Raw genomic sequence first — 21,479 nt, forward strand, 5'->3', positions numbered from 1 at the left:
TTCGTTTTCTAATTTATCCCTATGAAATACCACACTGTTTAGACTATATTTTTTTAAATTTCAGAATTATCAACTCATACTTTACTAAGTCCTCAAACTTCCTTCATTTTCAAAATTGTATTGTCAGTTGTAGGCAATTTGGTTTTGCAAATAGTTTTACAATAAGCTCACCAATTTTTATTTATTTATTTATTTATTATTATTATACTTTAAGTTGTAGGGTACATGTGCATAACGTGCAGGTTTGTTACATATGTATACTTGTGCCTTGTTGGTGTGCTGCACCCATCAACTCGTCATTTACATCAGGTATAACTCCCAATGCAATCCCTCCCCCCTACCCCCTCCCCCCTCCCCATGATAGGCCCCGGTGTGTGATGTTCCCCTTCCTGAGTCCAAGTGATCTCATTGTTCAGTTCCCACCTATGAGTGAGAACATGCGGTGTTTGGTTTTCTGTTCTTGTGATAGTTTGCTAAGAATGATGGTTTCCAGCTGCATCCATGTCCCTACAAAGGACACAAACTCATCCTTTTTTATGGCTGCATAGTATTCCATGGTGTATATGTGCCACATTTTCTTAATCCAATCTGTCACTGATGGACATTTGGGTTGATTCCAAGTCTTTGCTATCGTGAATAGTGCCTCAATAAACATACGTGTGCATGTGTCTTTATAGCAGCATAATTTATAATCCTTTGGGTATATACCCAGTAATGGGATGGCTGGGTCATATGGTACATCTAGTTCTAGATCCTTGAGGAATCGCCATACTGTTTTCCATAATGGTTGAACTAGTTTACAATCCCACCAACAGTGTAAAAGTGTTCCTATTTCTCCACATCCTCTCCAGCACCTGTTGTTTCCTGACTTTTTAATGATCGCCATTCTAACTGGTGTGAGATGGTATCTCATTGTGGTTTTGATTTGCATTTCTCTGATGGCCAGTGATGATGAGCATTTTTTCATGTGTCTGTTGGCTGTATGAATGTCTTCTTTTGAGAAATGTCTGTTCATATCCTTTGCCCACTTTTTGATGGGGTTGTTTGTTTTTTTCTTGTAAATTTGTTTGAGTTCTTTGTAGGTTCTGGATATTAGCCCTTTGTCAGATGAGTAGATTGCAAAAATTTTCTCCCATTCTGTAGGTTGCCTGTTCACTCTTTAATAAACGGTGCTGGGAAAATTGGCTAGCCGTAAGTAGAAAGCTGAAACTGGATCCTTTCCTTACTCCTTATATGAAAATTAATTCAAGATGGATTAGAGACTTAAATGTTAGACCTAATACCATAAAAATCCTAGAGGAAAACCTAGGTAGTACCATTCAGGACATAGGCATGGGCAAGGACTTCATGTATAAAACACCAAAAGCAACAGCAGCAAAAGCCAAGATTGACAAATGGGATCTAATTAAACTAAAGAGCTTCTGCACAGCAAAAGAAACTACCATCAGAGTGAGCTCACCAATTTTTATCAAAAGCTTAATGAAATTTTGAATGTGACTTATTGTTAAATCTGTAGACCAATTAACCCTGTAAATCATTGAATTTTCCAATTAAACATTGTATATTGTTTTATTTGAGTTTATTTTAAAAATTTCTCTCATCAGGCCGGGCTAGGTGGCTCACGCCTATAATCCCAGCACCTTGGGAGGCCGAAGCGGGCAAATCACGAAGTCAGGAGATAGAGACCATCCTGGCTAACAGTGAAATTCCGTCTCTACTGAAAATCATACAAAAAATTTAGCCAGGCGTGGTGGCAGGAGCCTGTAGTTCCAGCTACTCGGGAGGCTGAGGTAGGAGAATGGAGTGAACCTGGAAGGAAGAGCTTGCAGTGAGCCGAGATCGCGCCACTGCTCTCTAGCCTGGGTGATAGAGTGAGATTCCATCTCAAAAAACAAAAATAAAAAAATTATCTCAGCAATGTTTTAGAGTTTTCAGTGTGCAAGTATTGCAGATATTTTGTTGCATTTATCCTTAATTGTTCATGTTTATAAAACTTGTATAAATCAATTTTTATTTTTATTTTTTTATTTTTTATTTTATTTTATTTTTTTTTTTTTTTTGAGACGGAGTCTCGGTCTGTAGCCCAGGCTGGAGTGCAGTGGCCGGATCTCAGCTCACTGCAAGCTCCGCCTCCCGGGTTCACGCCATTCTCCAGCCTCAGCCTCCCGAGTAGCTGGGACTACAGGCGCTGCCACCTCGCCCGGCTATTTTTTGTATTTCTTAGTAGAGACAGGGTTTCACCGTGTTAGCCAGGATGGTCTCGATCTCCTGACCTCGTGATCCGCCCATCTCGGCCTCCCAAAGTGCTGGGATTACAGGCTTGAGCCACCACGCCCGGCCATAAATCAATTTTTAAAATTCAATGTTATAATTTTTTAATTGTAATTTAGAAATGTAATTATTTAGGGAAATTGATTTTGTATTATGCGATCACATTAAATGTATTTATTAGGTTTAATAGTTCTTTTTAATTATTCAGAATTTTCTATGATCACACAGTGTATCTGCAAATATTCAAAATTAACTTCTTTTAATCTACATGTTTTTAAATCACTTTCTTGTCTTATTGCACTTTCTAGTACTTAAAATTAATTGAAATAGTAAGACTGATTGACTAGCCATATCTTGTTCCCTCTTTCACATTAAAGTATAATGCTATTGTTATATTTTTTTCCTTTTGGTAAAATGCCCTTTATTAGGTTGAAGATATTCCTGCCTATTCCTAGTTTGCTTATAGGTTGCAATTGAAAGTTGTCACTGGTGGTGAACTGCAATGTAAAACTGGAAGAGATAAATTTAAAAGCTGGTGTATATACTAACTAAGAAAGTAACATGGGAAATTTTAATTATATTGACAATGAAACTAGATGGCCATTGCTTGAGTAAGTGATGCTGCAGAGCAGAGGTCAATAAACATTTTCTGTAAAGGGCCATATAGTATATATATGTAGGCTTTGAGGGTTACCTAAAATCTCTGAACATATTTTTCTTTTTTTTCATTGCTTTATTATTTTTGTTTGGTCATAATTTTTTGTTTCTTTCTCAATCCTTTAAAAATATAAAACTATTCTTGACTCTCAGACCTTCTAACATGAAAGCCAGGACAAATGTGCCCCTGGGGCTTTAGTTTGGTATACTCTGTCCTGGAGATAGATAATGAAAAATTCCTCAAAACTATAAATCATCAACTAAATGTTAAGTGTGAAAGCCAGAGGGTTTCCGTGGCAGCATATGTTCCAGTTACTTTTGTAGCATAAAAAATTTTCCAAAAACTTAAGAGTATAAAACAATCATTTTATTATGCTCCCAACTTCTATGGTCTGAAATTCAGAAAGGGCACATTAGGGAGTTGTTTTTCTCCTCCACAATATTTGGGAACACTGAACAGCTGGGAGTAATGCTAGGATTGAATTCTGGAATTATCTATGGGTGTCTTCACTAATATGTCTGGCACTTGATCCTGGTTGGCATAAATATTTGGATCAGCTCAAAATATTGACTATCCATGTGGACATGGTCTATCGATGTTGACTGGCTTTCCTCACAGCATAATGGTCTCAGAGTAAACAGACTTGTAAAATTGTTGCTTAGGATGCCAAAAGTTACTATCTCAGTATCTGAGGAAGCAGATGCATTGTTCATCTTAGCCTCAGAAGTAGCCGAGTCACTTCTGTTGTACTATATTGGTTGATGCAGGCACAAACCCTGTCAGATTCAAAGGAATTTGATGTCGATCTCACCTTTCCATGTCAGTGTCCAATAATTTTGCAGTCTTTTTAAAAAATTGCCACAATTGACCCTCGTGCGACAAATTGTTTATATTCCTTACATTAGCGAAGTATACTCACTGCCTTCTAAAATCTCCCATAATTCATTTCATTTTGAATTCAGGTTCAGGCTGAAGTTCCAGGATAGTATAAACTAAATAGGCCTATATGCAGAGGATACTCCTTTGGTGTAATGTTTAGGGTGTCCATCATGCATATCTGAAAACCTGTGCATTGAAGAGACAAGATATCCACCCCGTATACTCGAACATACTATGGTAAGACAGACAAGGATGATTGCAATCAGGTTACCTATTCAAATGATGGAGAGATGGGAAGCAGACAGCAATGACTAATTCACACCAATTCTGAAATTAAACAGGGCACATGTTGACATCTCCTTTGTTAGGAATCATTTATGTTCTCTGGAAGTGATTCTTCGGAGCTCTTGGTTCTATCTTTTGAGCTCTTGGTTACACTATTATAGACATCTTTAGATTTTCTTTACAGTTACCTGTAATTGAGGCAAAATGCCATGTAATTTGGGGATCTAAACGTCTATTTTTTATTTTATTTTATGTGATCTCTATGTCTTTTTGTCCAAACAGTTATAATTCCTTTAAAATCTTTTTTGGTTTCTAGTAATCAATTTATAATCCACTCCATTAGACAAAAACCACATGAATTAATCTCCTTAACTTGAACTTGTGTGTATTTTTGGCTCAATGTAATGACACTGAGTGACAATGTCCCTAATATTCTCAGAAGCTCTATTTTCTAATGGGGGTTAAGTAGGCATGCCATTTAAGTTATTCGAAGTCCCTTCTTTTATTTTTCTATCTAACAAAAAGCTTCTATGAGACACCACCTTATAATTTTCTAAGGATCTTGCAGTTGCATTCTATGTTTTATCTTTTCCACAAAACCATTTCTTAATTGGATATTCTTTTGCTAACTAGAGGAAATAGCAATTAATATCTTCTATGAAATTTGTTTCAAAATGGAACAGCTCTTTTTTAGCTTGGGTTGTTCTATCTGTATCTTATCATATAAAGGTAAAATAACCAGTTGGCTTTCCTAACATTTTGTTTGGAAATCTCCTTAACTGAATCCATGTGTTTACTATCGCATTTTTTTTTCTACATTAATGCAGATAAGAGTTGGGCTAATCTTCTCCCCATAACATAGCAAGAGTTTCCTTTCCTCCAGCTTTTAATCACACTCTTCACTCTAAGCCCTCAACAACAGTTTCTTCCAGGCTATCAGTCACCTCATAACTTCCAGCATCCCACCAGCATTTGGTCCCAAATATAAAGTCATATATTTCAGTTGCCAAATTATGTTGTAGTAACTACTCCAGTGTAACTAATTACACCAAAATTTAGTTGCATAAAACAATCATTTTATTAAACACTAGCTCATGGATTTTGTTGGCCAGGAACCGTCAAATAGAGGAGCGCTGTCTTATCAATGCTACGATTCTTGGAAGATTTGGCTGGGAGTGACTCAAGAAGTGGAGGAGGCTGTAATCATCAAGAGTTATTTCACCCATATTTCTAGTGCCTGTGTTGAGATGAATAAAAAATGTTTCCAACTGCGACTGGTATTCAGAGTTCCTTTACATAGTTCATCCATGTAACCTTACAGTATGGTGGCTTCAGGGCAATCAGACATCTTAAATGATGACTCAATTCTCCAAAATGAGTGTCCCAGCAGAGAAAACAGTAGTCATGTAGCATCACTTCTGTTGAGTCTATTGGACAAAATAATCACAAGCCCAGTCAGAATAAAAGAGAAGTGCATAATTGTGACATCCAATAAGAATGGTGTCAAACTATTGTGGTCTTTTTTTGAGATAAGGTCTTGCTCTGCTGCATAGGCTACAGTGCAGTTGCACAATCATAGCTCACTGCAGGATGACCTCCCAGAGTCAAGTGATCGTCCCACCTCAGTGTCCCAAGTAGCTGGGACTACAGGCATGTGCCACTATGCCAAGCTAATTTTTTTGTTTTTTTGTAGACATTAGCTTTTGCTATGTTGCCCTGACTGGTCTCAAACTCCTGAGCTCAAGTGACCCTCTGCCTTTGCCTCCCAGCATGCTGGGATTACAGGCATGAGCTAACTTGCCCAAGTAACATCAATTTTTTATAACTGCCAGACCATATAAATCCTTTAGATGGAAAACAGAGAAAACTGAAAAAAAAAAAATCCAAGATTTTGTCGTAATGGTACAGTGGTTTGGGTCACTTAAAAACCTTGAGTACTCCAAATTTCCCAAATCCTCTGAGCCTAGAGAAATGGTTCAGCTCACCCTGTTATAGAATAGTGCTCACTGCTTCTCGCCTGCAAAACAACCCATGCCTATCATCCCAGGATCTACCCATCTTCCTAATAACTGGGGTTAAACCAAACATAAATTAAGCAGAGACATGCTAAGCTTTTTAAGGAAATAAAGATCCTATACATGAAAGGGACAAGGGAAACTGACCAACATTTATTAGCAAGAGATGGAAAATTACATATGGGACTAGATTCTGAGAGTGCTGAATAAACAGAGGTAGACTATAAAGAAAAGTGTATTGCTATGGGAGCACTCACCCCAGATATAGCACTTAACAACCTGACAAGGATGTTGGGAGACAGAGAAAACATGCTTCAAGGATAGTTCTTTGGAAGAAAACAAAAGCTAGGGCATATTCTATGTGAATTCAGAAGTTTTAGAATTGCTGGAGCAGAGAATAGAAGAGATCAAAAGGCATAGAGAAGTGGTTTTGCAGAGCAGATATATTATATAAGTTCAAATATCAGAGGACTGTGGTCAGTAGGTAGTCCCAGAAGATGCACTATTGATTACAGTAAAAATCAATACACTGAAGAGAAGGGCACCAGCATGATGAAGAAGTTCAACAATGCTTTCATTCTATAGGTTAAAACTGACACAAGGCAGTTTAAGACATAAGACAGGGTAAGGTGAGAAGGGAAAGAGACTATTTGATCATTGGAATCAAGGTGGACACAATCATTGTGCTTCATGCAAAGTAAAAGTGGCAGCCTGTGAGGCCTGACATGCAGAAAGGTATTGAGATGGTCAATAGAATATGGCATCCCTAGAGGCAAATAGATAGACATCCAGGAATGATATGACTCATTCTATTCAACAAAAACTAAATCAAGGATGACGATCAGGAGGTTACAGCCATCAGTTCCAATCAAAGACACTATTCATTTCCCTATTTCTGAACCTAAGCCAGCTTTTGATCCAGAACCCATTGCTCATGGTGAGATCATGACTCCGGTATTGAAGTCTTTCAGCATTATGAGAATTGTGTGTATTAATAAGTCTCTATTTCTTCCCGATAGAGATCTGTAACAATTTACTTGTGTAACTACATGTTGGGGAAAGAAACACACAAAAATATTTCTAGGTGTTTTTTGGTCAAAGGGTCTGAGTTAATGTTGGTATCCAAAGACTCAAGCACCATTAGCCTCCAATTTAGAGTGGGGGAGCACGTGAGTCAGGTATCTAATGAACTACTGACCAGTGTAGTTTATAGCATCCCAGCATGCCCAGGAACTAGCATTTCCTCCATCTCTGATTGTATGGATGGAAAATACATATATTTGGTAGGCGAGACCATGCTTTCATTGGTTTTGTGATCTATAGTTAAGAAACTATAGTAGTGGAGAAGGCCCAGTAGAGCTGATTCTGCTCCCACCTCTGGCCAAGAACGAAAAGTAGTGTTTACATCATATTCTGAAAGGATGGTAGAGATAAATGCTGCCCTTAAGGACCTGAAGGATGCAGAGGTAGAGTCTCCACTAATTATCTGTTTCATTCACAGTTTTGTTCCTACACAAACCAGGAACATCCTGAATGAAAAAGTACAATATTTCATACTCAACTACATAATTGAAACTATCAGCCAGAAGTAGCATCTTTGCTAGTACAGATTAACACATTCTGAAGTACTAAGTATGCATTCATTAATCTAATGAGTGCATCTCTACCTACTCCAAACAAACAGGACAATCAGAAGCAGTTTGCATTCACCTGAATTGGCCCACAGTCTATATTTTTAGTTTTTCCCCAAACCTATAACTTTGCCATCTAATCATATAGTTTAAATATGGACCAACTGTACTTCTTGTGAAGCATCACATGGTCTGCAAGATTGATGAAGTCATTCTATTAGGGCTAGTTGGTCAAGAAGGGACTATTACATTGAATGTCTTGGTAAGACACATGGACTTCAGAGGATAGGAGTTAAACCTTATGAGCTTTACAAAGATTCACTAACGTTATCAGATGTCCATTGGTCTGGGATATGCTATACCTCTCCCTCCTCCCTTCCCCAAGTAAATGATGACATTTGACTCATCTCATCAGAAAACATAATGCCTGCTAGACCTCTTTGGTTTTTGTAGACAATATATTCTGTGCTAAGACATTGTTCTAGTTTTATGTGAGCTGGCATAAACGGCTGTCAGCTTTGATTAGAGCCCAGAGCAGAAGAAGACTCTTCTGTAGGTCCAGGGTATAGTATCCTATCACTTGGGCCATGCAACCTAGCAAACCTTAGGGCATTAAATCCATATGTGGTAGAAAATGATGCTACATAGAGTTGATGTAGGTGTCAGTAGTAAAACTATGACAGACACATAGTTTTCTAGAGCCATACAATGCCATACACAGGATACAAATCATATTTTCTGAAAAAATAGATAATTCTGACTTGTTTTTATTTTATTGCTTGCTGGACCTTAGCCAGCATCACTATCCAAGGATTTCAGTGTAATTTTCAGTAACATGAGATCCCACATAAAATCATACCACAAACTTCAGAAAGGGAGGTGAGGGAGTAAGCATTTGACCATATAATATACTAGCTCTATCTTCATATAAGCCTACCTAGAAACTGTTGGCCTGACAGAGTAGTAAAACAGATTTTCAAGGGCACAAGTTGGAGACTATACCCTGTGAAAATGGGGGCATCATCCTCTTAGAGACAGTGTAACCTCAAAATGAGCAAACGCTGTATGGTACAATGTCCCTTGTAGTAGAATACTTGAGTTCAGGATCAAGGAGTACAAGTACAGTTGTTTGCATTTAATATCACTCCAAAGGGACCCATTTGTGGAATTGTACTTGCTTTCTGGGCTTTGCAGGTTTAGAGTCTTCATTCTTTAAGGGATAATTCTTCAGCTGGGGGACATAGAATGAAAGACAACTGGGGACTTCAAGCTGATGATTATATTGTGTTATCTTTCTTAAATTATCACAGTCTTGATCAGTTGATATGCAGGCACTGATCTCCCAAAGGCATTTAACGGAAAATGAGTTGGCATTCACTTTAAGTGGACAAGAATAAATGTTGAAAGTATTGCATCAGGAATATGTTATCTTTCTTACCCTCTGTCGTATTATACTTATACAGGCCTCAATCAGTTGGACCCACTATAGAACATAACTCTAGTGAATGCTAGCAATAAATTAATATTTAATGGATTGATTGAAGAAGAATTCATGCAGGAAGACTTGGTAGTATACGTATGCTCTAGAAAGTGGGAAATAATCCTTAAAAATGTACAGAAGCTTATTACATCAGTAAGTATTTTTCTAGTCATCTGGGACATGCTAGAACATCCCCTCCATTTTAAAAGACAATTTTCATCTTGCACCTCCAAGCAGAAAGAAGAAATCACAACCCTGGATGGATGGGATTCTTCAGACAGGATATTCCACACCTATGAATTTTGCTGTGATTTATATATGAGTTGCCAATGTTGATTGGGCACAGACATAGAAAATGAACTGGTAGCAGATTCAGACTGCACTACAAGTAGCACATGTGACTGGGCAGACGCACTGCCATTAGAAGTATAGATGGCACTAAAGCTTACCTGATAGAGGTTATGGCAAGTCTCAGTGGAATACTAACAATGAAGAAACCGAGAATTCCTGAGAAAGACTCTGCTATCTACAGTGGACAATTTTTAAACACACTGCTGGCAAATATGTATGATATACCCATGAGTTCATTTCATTATGATACAACAAAAAACCCATCAGTCTTATTAGAATTTGTCAGTGATAGGCTCATTACTCTGAAAATTAATGAAGGAAAAAATTATTTATCCTGCATTCCCTAATAAAATTTGATTGCAAGAAATAGTTAATAAGACAGCTTTAATGTACTTTTAATAGAAGAACTCCAGCTAATAAATAAAAAAGAAGTAATCAAAATAGAAATATACTAATAAGCACTACATTATAGAATAATAGAAACAATGACTGTAGGCAAAAATCATCAATGGATGCTAAAACTATTACATAAAATATTAAAGAAATGTATAAAGATAATATCTGATTAAAAATATATTAAGATCATTGGATGTAGGAAATTAGGGTTTACATGCATCATGGTGTGATCTAATGGGGTAAAAAGCAGTACCTATGAAAGTTCTTGCTCAAATAAAATGAAACAAAAATATCCTGAATCAAATCAAGCATCTAGGCCGGGCGAGGTGGCTCACACCTGTAATCCCAGCACTTTGGTAGGCCAAGGCAAGAGGATCACTTGAGGTCAGGAGTTCGAGACTAGCCTGACCAACATGGAGAAATCCCATCTCTACTAAAAATACAAAATTAGCCAGGGATGGTGGCGCATGCCTGTAATCCCAACTACTTGGAAGGCTGAGGCAGGAGAATCCCTTGAGTCCAGGAGGCAGAGTTTGCAGTGACCCGAGATTGCACCATTGCACTCCAGCCTGCATAACAAGATTGACACTGAAACTAGTCTCAATAATAATAATAATAATAATAATAATAATAATAATAATAATTTTAAAAATCAAGTGTCTAGTTTAAAGGGAACATGGAGTTAGAGAAATAGGTTAACACCATGCTAAAGGAACCAATAAAATCCAGAATGAAGGATATCCTACAGTATGGATGACTTGGCTTCTCAATTAAATTGTATATGTACATATACACACACATGCAAGTACACACACACACACATGCACAGAACTTATTCTAGAGCACAAAAGAGACTGGTGGAATAACCAAATGTGGGGTGGTCATGCATTGACTTTATATAATTTGTGTGGTTTGAGAAAACCAACTGTAAAAATTATCTTTGAGACATTTGGACAATTTTTATGATAGATTGCATATTAGATAATATGAATTACTTGTTATTCCTTTATTTTGTATGGTAATGATAAATTTTTATTTTAAAATAGCTATCGTTCAGATATAAATATGAAGAATTATTGATGACATGACTTATTTTAACATATTTCCAAGAAAACAGGTGTATCTAACAGATAAGAGGAAGTTTGCAGAAGGTAAGGAATTGTTGAAGCTCTGAGAATGGCATATTGGCATTCAGCATATCTTTTTTGCTTTTCATGCATGTTTAACAGTTTCTTAAAAAAAGCAAAGAAGAAAAAAACACTTGTCAATTTGGCAGACCAACATGTAAAGACAAGTATTAAGTTTTCAATAAAAATTTAACAATATAAAAATAGGTTATGTGCTCTCTAACATTTATTAGTAGAGTGAAAATTTACTGTTCGTTAACAAGAAGCAGTGGTGTTTCAAACTCACCAAAGAGTATAGGAACACACCAATATATTTGCTTTAAAAATATGAATGCATTTTCTTATAGCGTGCCTTCTACAGACAAGGAATTTACTAATGTTACTATGTGGTTAAATGGAAGATCCTCTTCTGTACACCACTCAGAGACTTACGGTTTTGAAATTACATGAGTCTTCACATCTCCTATCTTATACATCCATTAATTCAATCTTTCATTTAACTTTAAAGTTTGGGTTTTTACTGAAATTAACTAGATAGTGTATCAGCCTTGTTATCCACTCTTCTCACTCCCACCCATGGGTTTTCACATCCTCACATCTCCTTATCTAGAATCAGCAAATCCTATAAATAAGTGTCAGCAGGAACTGTAGGAGTGATTTCTCAACATCCCTGCTGATTAGGCAGAAATCAGCCTGATTCTTAAATTGTTCTTATCAAAATGAGAAAGGTCATGCAAAACCCATGCTGCTTAAAAGTCTTGAGTCAGAAACTGGAAATGTAGGCCACACTTTCAGAAATGTGTGGTTTCCAAATAGCTCTGTAGATTTAAACTATGTTGAATCTAATTCTGACACACTACTTAATGATATTAAAAAAAAAAATTGTTCTCCTCCTGAATGGCCCTAAGGCTTCCCACCACACATTCTGCGGCAGTCTTTTATTTGTGCATACAGAAGATGCCCCTCTGTTTCTACTTAGCCAATGAATTTAAGGGTATTTGAGCTCAATGCCCCTTTTTAAAGATTTTTTTTTTTCTGTTTTATGCTTGTGAGTCCTTTGCCTGCTTCTACTACATTCACTTTTGCCAAGAAACAATATTTTAATATATAAGCTAGAGTTCTGTTTGAGCTTGGGACCTGCTTCATTATCATTTCAATGTCTTTGTCACTTCAATATCCCAGCACAGGCATAGAAAAATGCACAGATCTAGACTAATGCAAAGATAGGATGGTGTTGGCCATGTTTGCTTAGGATGTGGCAATTATTTTAATACATGACTGGTTTTTGTCTTCTTTGGATTAACATGACTACTTTAAATTCTGGTAGAAAGTGTTGTTTGATTGAAGAAGACTTTTCTTTTCATGGCTATAGAATACTTGATAAAAAGCAAAATACATGTAGGGACTTTAGTTAATGAAAAGAGTTCTGAAAAATAATCAGTACATGAATTTGTGAGAAGCAACAGCTCTTTATATCTTATTCTAGTCTTTAAATATCAATAACCTAGGACAAGAAAGTAGCAGGGAGAAGAAAGGCAACACATTGCCAGAAAGACAAAGCATATTTTAGACCTTTGTGAATGCTACTGTGTGTGTCTCTCATATGTTCAAGTATTACTATTTCTTGTTTGTACTGTCAGGCTAATTCTCCTTAAGCGAATCTCAAGTTGAAAACATATAATTGAATCAGAAAAGAACAATTGCCAAGTAACACTGAGTATTATGTGATAATACACACAGCAAAATGCTTAGGTTAAATTTGTAATCCCTCAAAATGCCTATGGATTAAACAGTGAATAGGCTGTCATGGGTGGTATGTGGAATTATATAAATATGAATATAATTGTGATGATACAAGAACAATACCTGGAGAAAAGAGCAGAGAAAAGAGAAGTGCCAAAATGCAATAGTAATTTATTCACATGCAAGAGAGAATTTGTCTGAGCTATTAAGTACCAATAGCAGTAAATTCCAAGAACAGTGAATCTTCAATTAATTTCCCTTATAAAGCCTTTGAAGGGCCTCCGGGCTTATTCAGATCATTAAAATTGCTTTACAGGTCCTAAACAAGAAACCCCATTTGTTGTTAATCTAAGAGAAAGTTTGCAGCTGGAAAACTGGAAATATAATTGGATATATTCCTGAAAAGATTCAGAAGAATTGATTATTTTGGTCTAAATTAGTAAATATCTTAAAATCTTAAACATTAAAGAAAATAGTTTCCCATACACAAATACTTTTGACAATTTTTCCACAAACAAGTCAACAGAATCCAACCAACTTAATTTAAAAATGTCATGCTTTTTGTTTCTGTTTATTTTTTATTCAGCAAGGTGGCCTGGAAAATGCCATATATGATTGAAGCAGATATATTATTTTGTAAAAGACAAGTGTTTACAATTTTTCAAAAAGCTAGCATCGAAAATCCTCAAAATTGATAGTGGATAGAATTGCCCTCACATCCATTCTTTTGCCCACAGTGATTCCACAACACACACTTCCTTTCTCTTTCTTTTCTTTTTGTTTCTGAGTACAGTTTCTTTTTCAAGCCTCGACAACCCCTCTGAACTTTTGACTTATTCTTGCTATACTTCCCTTTGTTCCTTTGAGACTTTATCAATTTTTTTCTTAGTTTAAAAACATTTCTCTGTGCCAGATGTCTCCATTCTTCTTAAGAATATGCTTAAGTCTCACTTCCAGAAAGTGCCCTTCCTGTATTTCTACAAAGACCTTGATTTATTCATCTTGCCTCCATCCTTCCATTTCACTGACCAAGAGAAAGCTCTAGGTCTGACTCCTCTAATTCAACATTTTATTTCACTTATTCCTCAACTTTTTGAAATCTGGTTTGATTCCCCTTCATATAATCTGCAGCTTTTCTCATCCTATTGAAGCATGCATACCGATTTCTATTGGAGTTATGTTAAGCCACTGATAAATAAGACACAAGTGACAAATTTTCTCAGAGCACTGATTTTGTGTGAAGATGTTTTTCTCAGTGAAATTTATTTTAACTGGATAGTGGTACTGGGTTAAAAAGTAATTCTCAAAAAGCCATGTCCTTCTACATTTTGATTTTTCTTGTTATGGCTTTTTTTCTAATTTTGTCTTGAGGTCCCGTCAAGAGTAGCCATAAACCAAGAGAGCCGCTCCTTAGGGGAGCCCTGTCTTCTGAGAAAAGACCTTATGTAGTGAGAAAGAAATCAATTATCCAAGAAGATTTAACAACTCTAAACATGTCTGTACCCAAAAGCAGATCATCAAAATGAGGAAAAAGTTGTTAGATAAAATCTCCAATGCAGGAGAAGCTTAAAAATTTTCTTAGAGTCTCTTGTCTCAAGAGGTAGTGCAAAACTCTCCAGAACTTAACTATGGCTACTAATTGCAACTTCCTTTCAAAGAGTACAGTGTGAGAAAAAGAAAAAAAGAAAAAGGTTTTTTTTTTTTTTTTTTTTTTTTTTGGTGTGTGTAGAAACTTACAGTTCTACCTCAGCCAGGTTGTCAGAGTTGGCATAAACAGTGATAAGCATGCCGGTAGCAGCATGTACTATGATGTTGATAATATTACATGATAAAAATGGACCTTACCTCTGTAGTCTTCCTTCCAAAACACCTAACCCAATATAATAAGGAGCAAAATAGCAGACTAATTTCAACTGAGGTAAATACGACAGAATACCTGAACAGGAATTTTCAAAACTGTCAAGGTTATCAAAAACAAAGAGTCTGAGAAACTTACAGCTAAGAAGAGAGTAAAAATATGTGATGACTAAATACATTGTGGTATTCTGAATGGTACTCTGGCACAGTAAAAACATTAGGCAAAAAAAAGAAATTTAAAAATTATTTTTATTCGCTATTCTTTAATAATATACTAATATTACTTCATTAATTTTAATAAGTATAATACATTCATGTAATATTTTAATAATGGGGCATCAGTGGGAGATTAGATTGGAATTCTCTGTAGAATCTTTATAATTTATTTAAATCTAAAATTTATATAAATTATTGGGTATATGAAAATGTTTTCCAGTAAAATATATACAGACTGCTTCATCTTTGTTTATAGAAATACAATACCACACAATTTTTTATAGAAATATATAAAGTTTTCAGTCCTACATTTTGGAAACTCTAAAATAACAGTCCTCAACCCTCTAAACCTAACATATTTTTTCCGTAAGTGAAAACATTTCACAACATTTATTACATTTTAAAATTATGATTGATGCCTCATAATCCCATTGAAATTTGAAGATCTATAATGACTTTCCAAACTATCTTTCTACCATTCTTTACCATTGCCCATTTACTTTCAACTACATTCTTTAGTAATTGAGTACATTCCTGAGGAATTCTATTCTGTTTCACCAATCCATGTTTTAAATTCCAATGAGCCCCCATGGCTCAATGTGTATTTTTTTTGAGTTATTAAGAAGTAAGCTCTGCTTTCTCTGAAATGCCATGACCTATTGTTTATATTTTTTCATTCACATGTATTCATGCTTTAATTTTCAATAATAGTTTTAGTTTATTTCTTTGCACTTGGTTACTTGATTCTTTGCTTCCATTTCAAATGTCACCATGAAATGAACTTTAGAAACCTCTCTAGGAGTTCACCATCTTTGTACCTCCTGGAGGACATATAATAGTATCTTAGAAATGATTGTCATTAAGTATGGTTCAATTTAAGTAATTCAATTAATGATGAATGCAAACTTGGAGATATATTACCTATAATTTCCTTTAATATGTGAAAATATACAACATAAGTGCACTATTAATATACCTATATACATGCAGACACACAGGTTAACTTTATCACAGTGATAAAATAATTATATATAATTATAAAAGTTAATATATGTAATTTATATATTTTGTCCTGAATAATAATAAGAAAAATCTGAATCTTGGTTTCAAGCAGGGGTAATGTTGAATTGCTACTATCCCAGGTAAATATGCTGCTCATGGTTTTCCAGGTTAAACTAATTTTCAGCTTGAACTCGTAAGTAGGTATCTCTTCTAGAAAAAAAGCAAATATAACTTCTTTTCATTTGATTCAGAGTCATAATAAATAGAACTTCACTCTTTCTAATGAAGATGGAAGAGTTACAGCATATATGTTTTCTTAGGTAGTAGCCAAAGCAGACCATTTTACATAGGGTTCTATGTACTTAAGTTTTCCTTAAGAAACAGCTGAAAACATTCTATATGAAATTGCATCAAACCTAAAACTAGATGTTGAATATTGAAAGGTATTACGCCTTTCTACTTTTTAAATGTTACTATCTATATAGTCTTGAAAAAGAAGTGCATGGGACAAAATGCAAAAAGGTAAAAAACAAGCCAGGTGTTATGGCGCGTGCCTGTAGTCCCGGCTACTTTGGAGGCTGAGGCAGGAGACTCCCTTGAACGCTGAAAGAGTAAGTTGCAATAAGCCAACATCGCACTATTGCACTCCAGCCTGGGCAACAGAGCGAGACTGTGACTTGGGGCGGGGATGGGGGGAAGATGATGGGAAACATATACATAGATAATCTGTCTTTTTGAAAAACTGCTCTCTACTTCACCATTTTGCTTAGTCTTACTTCACTCAGTATGTTTATTTTCACAAATACATAAAAAAAGTAAAAAACACAAGTTAAAGGGTTTAATGGCTCATTGTTTCTGCAATAAAATTTAGTAGCTGAAGTCAGGAGGCACCATGGATTTACAAGGGCAGGAGGCTGACTAAGGGATGAATTCAATCACTATTTATCTTTTGAATTAAGAACTTTTATTTCTCTGTTCATCATGTCCGTGAAATAGATCAGAAGGCAATATTGCAAACAGTATTTGTGAGGATTTGGAGTGAGATTGTTAAGGAGAGATGAAGTACAAAAATAGACTTGTAGAGATACTATTCATTACAATGTTGCCATTCTACCAAATAGCTAATTATATCAAATTTCATTTCAGATAAATGTTTTCTGGCTTAAGATTTAACCAGCTTTTATAACTGTGAAGATACGTTGTGAATATAAGCCACTTTAAAGTATTTGAACTTGTATATTATGATTGACTAGTTACTATTTTCTTGTAGAAACAAATCCATAACTTTAAGAAAACTTTTTTGTTTTAATGGCCATTTAAAGTAAGTTGTTCAATTAGTTTAGTATTAGACAATAAGTGCATTTGGAACATCACCCATACATTATGGAATTGTAATAAAATATAAATAAAGGACACTTTGGAATGACAACCAATTTTAAATGTTACAGGAAGTAAAATGAAAACATTTAAACTTTTCAATCTATAAAAAGGATATTGTTCAAAAATTGTAAAACTGATTAAAACAATGTATAATATCTTCCTAGAAAAAAGAAGCAGAGGTATATTCAATAGAAGCACAGTTGATTATGCTAGAGGTTTAGAAATATGCTTTTTTCCATACCTTCATAAATGATTTCCAGATGGTCTAAAATGTGCTCATAGTACTTTTGTAAAATCTTACTTTTTAAATTAATTATAAGTATTTTGGTGAGATATAAATACTTACATTTCTCCACAAAATTCATGTTGATATTTAAAATAAATAACTCCTCATATACTTATGTCTATAATAAACACAGCTATAAATATGGTATTCCATGCGCTTTGCTATTATTTGCTATGGAAGTTGAATGGAATACAGTTTCCAAAATCCTCTTGGATTATGAAGAAATTGGACTTAGCATTTGTTATCAGAATCCAGTGTTTAGAGTTGTGTCAAAAAATTGACTTCATAGTTATTGCGGTTAGGGCATAGGAAAGAAATAATCTTTTTGATTGCCCATTTTGTCTGAATGGCAGATTTTGATGTTTTAAACCTGACTTGAAATGGAAAGACCAAACGCGATTATACAAGAGTCTTTTAATAAGTGTATCAACAGGCAAATGTAGAAGAGAGAAAAATGATTAAGTGTTTTTCTTTGGATCGAATATTTGAATCTTGTGTTTAACACAAATAAGTGGATTTTAGTTTTTTCTGTGCCCTGACATTTTGTATGTTAATTAGTTATCCCCCATGTTATGAGATTTGTCGGTATGTAGATAGTTTCACAGAGATTGAGTTGTACACTTCTAATGCAGGAGCTTGTTTATGTTTCATACTTTTATACTTAGAGAGAAAAAAGTCAAAGAAAAAGAGTATGACTTGAGGCAAAAAAAAGTGACCAAATAAAAGATAAATTCAAAAAATAAAAAGAATTTTACAAAATGAAAATAAATGAAAACTTTTGACTTTGATCTACATCCTTATACTTCTTTAAAGATTTATTATTAACTAATTATAGTCTTCAAAGAAAAGCCCATTTAATTTATAATGTGTTTCTAGCTGCTTAGGTCTGAGATAATATACTGACGTAGTAAGTATCAAGGAGACACAAAAATTCCTAAAGGATGAGTTGCAGTAAAAGATAGGTCCAAAGTCTCAATTAAGTAACCACATTTGCCCAAAGTCCAAAATATTATCACTTTTATGTATTAGAAATATGAATGAAATTAAGGTGAGATTAATATGACTTATATTCATAGTAATATAAATATACTTTCTACTGTATTATAAATATCAATGAAGAAGCACCATATTTAATAGAAAATCTATAAGAAATATGATTGGAAGGCACATTAACATCTTATTAATTACATCTTTTAGGTCAAGCCAAGAATAAGTTGTCAAATACTGACTATGTAAGTATAGATTTTAGATGATAGAAGAGAAATGTAAGAAATAATTTAGGAAAACAAACTATTAACAGAAATGTCATTTAGAGAAAAATACAGTTAGTAAACATATGGAGGGGCAATGATTGTTTTTGTAATTCTGAAGACAAAAATATTTCTAAATTTTCTTCATTTGTAAAACTTATGTTCTAGAGAGACGTTAGTGTTGAGAGATATTTTAAATAATTAAATCAGTGAGACTTGGTAATTAATTGAAAATTGGGTTGAGGAGGAAGAATTCAAGTAAGACTCCCAAGTTTCAAACTTGGGCTACCACAGTGATGCTGATGTTTTCGTCTGAGATGGGAAATACTGAAAAAAAAAATTAGTAAAGGGAGTGATGTTTGATTATGAGATTGATCTTGAACACAATGAATGTGAGATGTCTTTGAAATATCCACATTGAGATCCACATCAAGACAGTAGTTTATTTACACAAGAAATGCAGGCTTGTCCAGCTATCTGGTGAATCAAGATGAGAAAGTTTCCAGAGTGGTACCCTTTACTTTCTTTGGAAGGCAAGAGAATTCACCTTCAAAGAGTAAGACAGAGCGAAAGGGGAATTGGAGCTTAGAAGAGAGCTCAAGCAGTTTGAAGTTTATATTCTTCAAAAGAGTGGGAAAAAAAAGTTCACCAGAAAACAAAAAGATTGACAGATTTCAAAGCATATTTGAGGTTGCTGATAGTGAATTTGCAGTGGTCTAGATCAGCAATCTAGATCTAGACCTTTTGCAAAACTTTTTTTCAGCAATAATTGGCAGTTCAAAAGCAAGAACAGAGGAAACAGCAGGGTTTTTGCAAATAAGTGTATATTAGTCTGTTCTCATGCTGCTAATAAAGACATACCGGAGACTGGGTAATTTATAAAGGAAAGAGGTTTAATTGATTCACAGTTCTACGTGGCTGGGAAGCCTCACAATCATGGCAGAAGGTGAATGAAGAACAAAGTAACATCTTGCATGGTGGCAGGGAAGAGAAACATGTGTGGGGAACTCCCATTTTTATAAAACCATCAGATCTCAAGAGACTAACTCACTACCATGAGAACAGTGTAGGGGAAATCATCCCTATGATTCAATTATCTCCACCTGGCACCACCCATGACACATGGCGATTATTACAATTCAAGATGAGATTTGGGTGGAGACTCAGCCAAGTCATATCAAGATGTATAAAGTGAAGGAACATTAAAGTATTAAAAAGAATATTGTTGATGCAGTGGACAGTAAAATCTGTACTGCATAAAGGGGAGAAAATACAGAGAGAATTGTTTTACTGTGACACAATAGAGGTATTATTGGAGAACATATCTTTTTAAATATACTAATGATCATGGTACAGTGATTGAACAGCGTGTTGGAAGAAGAGTAGACTGTGGTAAAACGTTTGGATGCCTGAATTGGTAATTTGGAAACAAGAAAGAATTAGGCAAATCTCCAGGGGCAGACAGACCTACTAGGTCTGCAGAGGAATCTGATGTCTTGGTCTGAATTAAAAGGATGGAGACTTGTTAGAATTGCGGGAGGTAAGGTAGATAAATAAAATCAATAGAGTGTATTTATGATCCAAGAAGCAAGTAGTATCTTGTATTACTTAAACGTTTAGTTTCTTATGCATACATATGGCTCAAACTCATTTAAAAAGATATTTGTAAAAAAACCAATTACAAATCTAACAGTAACAGCATTTATCTTGGTACTCACAATTGAGGATGACAATGAAGTAGTATTTCAAAATAAATGAAATAACATGTAATAAAGAAAGGTAAGTAAACCTTAACAACAAAGAAACAGAAAACATTAGAATCACTCCCTAAATGTGGTAGAGATGATAAAATTGTTAAATTGTACACATAACAATTTGAAATAAATGTTTGTGTGAATTAACCTGGATACCAATGATAAAATGCACAAATAGGTTAACTCTGTAAGTTCTTTCCAGCATTGCCTCCTTGGTAGATTACTACCTCAGATCCATGTCTGAGTTTAACAACCTCACAAAAGAAAAATAAATAAATAAACAAACAAACAAACAGGTCTCAGATAATGGTGAATTTTTGGCAAAGGGAGAAAGGACTGTAATAGTTTTGGCTAAATGAATGTGAACCTAAAAGTTAAAAGACATAAAATGCAAAGAACATGAAAGTAAATGATTGGGATGAAAAGATGTCATGAATTGTTAATGAGATTTGCTTTGAGGTTCTGACTCACACATGCAAAGCTTTCTTTGAAAGCTTGAAATATTAATAAAATAGACCATATTTTTACTTATGAAAAGTCTATTTTTCTTTCTAATGCCATTTGGATAATTATGAAAAGGACAGAGTAATTTTTATATTCTCCTTTGAATTGTAAGACTTTGATATTAGAACAAAAATTTGGTTTTGGAAACAAATCATACATTTTAAATTTTCCTCTTTTATAGTGAAGGTAAAGGCAATGGATTAAGGAGAAACTCAGATAGAAAAGGAAGAGAAATTGATTTATAATCTCCTACATATATATTGAGAAGTGAGCTCTCATTTTCATTAAATAAAAATATTTCATTCAAAGCAGCCTTATTCTTTATTCTATAAAAGCTCAGATGAATCAACTTTAATAGATTCCCAAGCCATCAAAAAGAATCCTTAATCACAGA

The 21,479-nt window shown here is 34.7% G+C and overlaps 1 long non-coding RNA gene across 1 annotated transcript in view; it reads right to left on the reverse strand.

Annotated features, from left to right (window-relative positions):
• Positions 1 to 5,143: 5,143 nt before the first annotated feature.
• The window catches only part of LOC105465737 (uncharacterized), a 94,678-nt gene continuing 78,342 nt past the window's right edge, over positions 5,144 to 21,479 (reverse strand). Inside the window, exon 4 of the long non-coding RNA XR_977764.2 lies at positions 5,144 to 5,520. This is a non-coding gene — a long non-coding RNA (uncharacterized lncRNA). The remainder of the gene's footprint in view (positions 5,521 to 21,479) is intronic.

This window comes from Macaca nemestrina, chromosome 5 (genome assembly GCF_043159975.1).
Source record: "Macaca nemestrina isolate mMacNem1 chromosome 5, mMacNem.hap1, whole genome shotgun sequence".
NCBI classification, from domain to species: domain Eukaryota; kingdom Metazoa; phylum Chordata; class Mammalia; order Primates; family Cercopithecidae; genus Macaca; species Macaca nemestrina.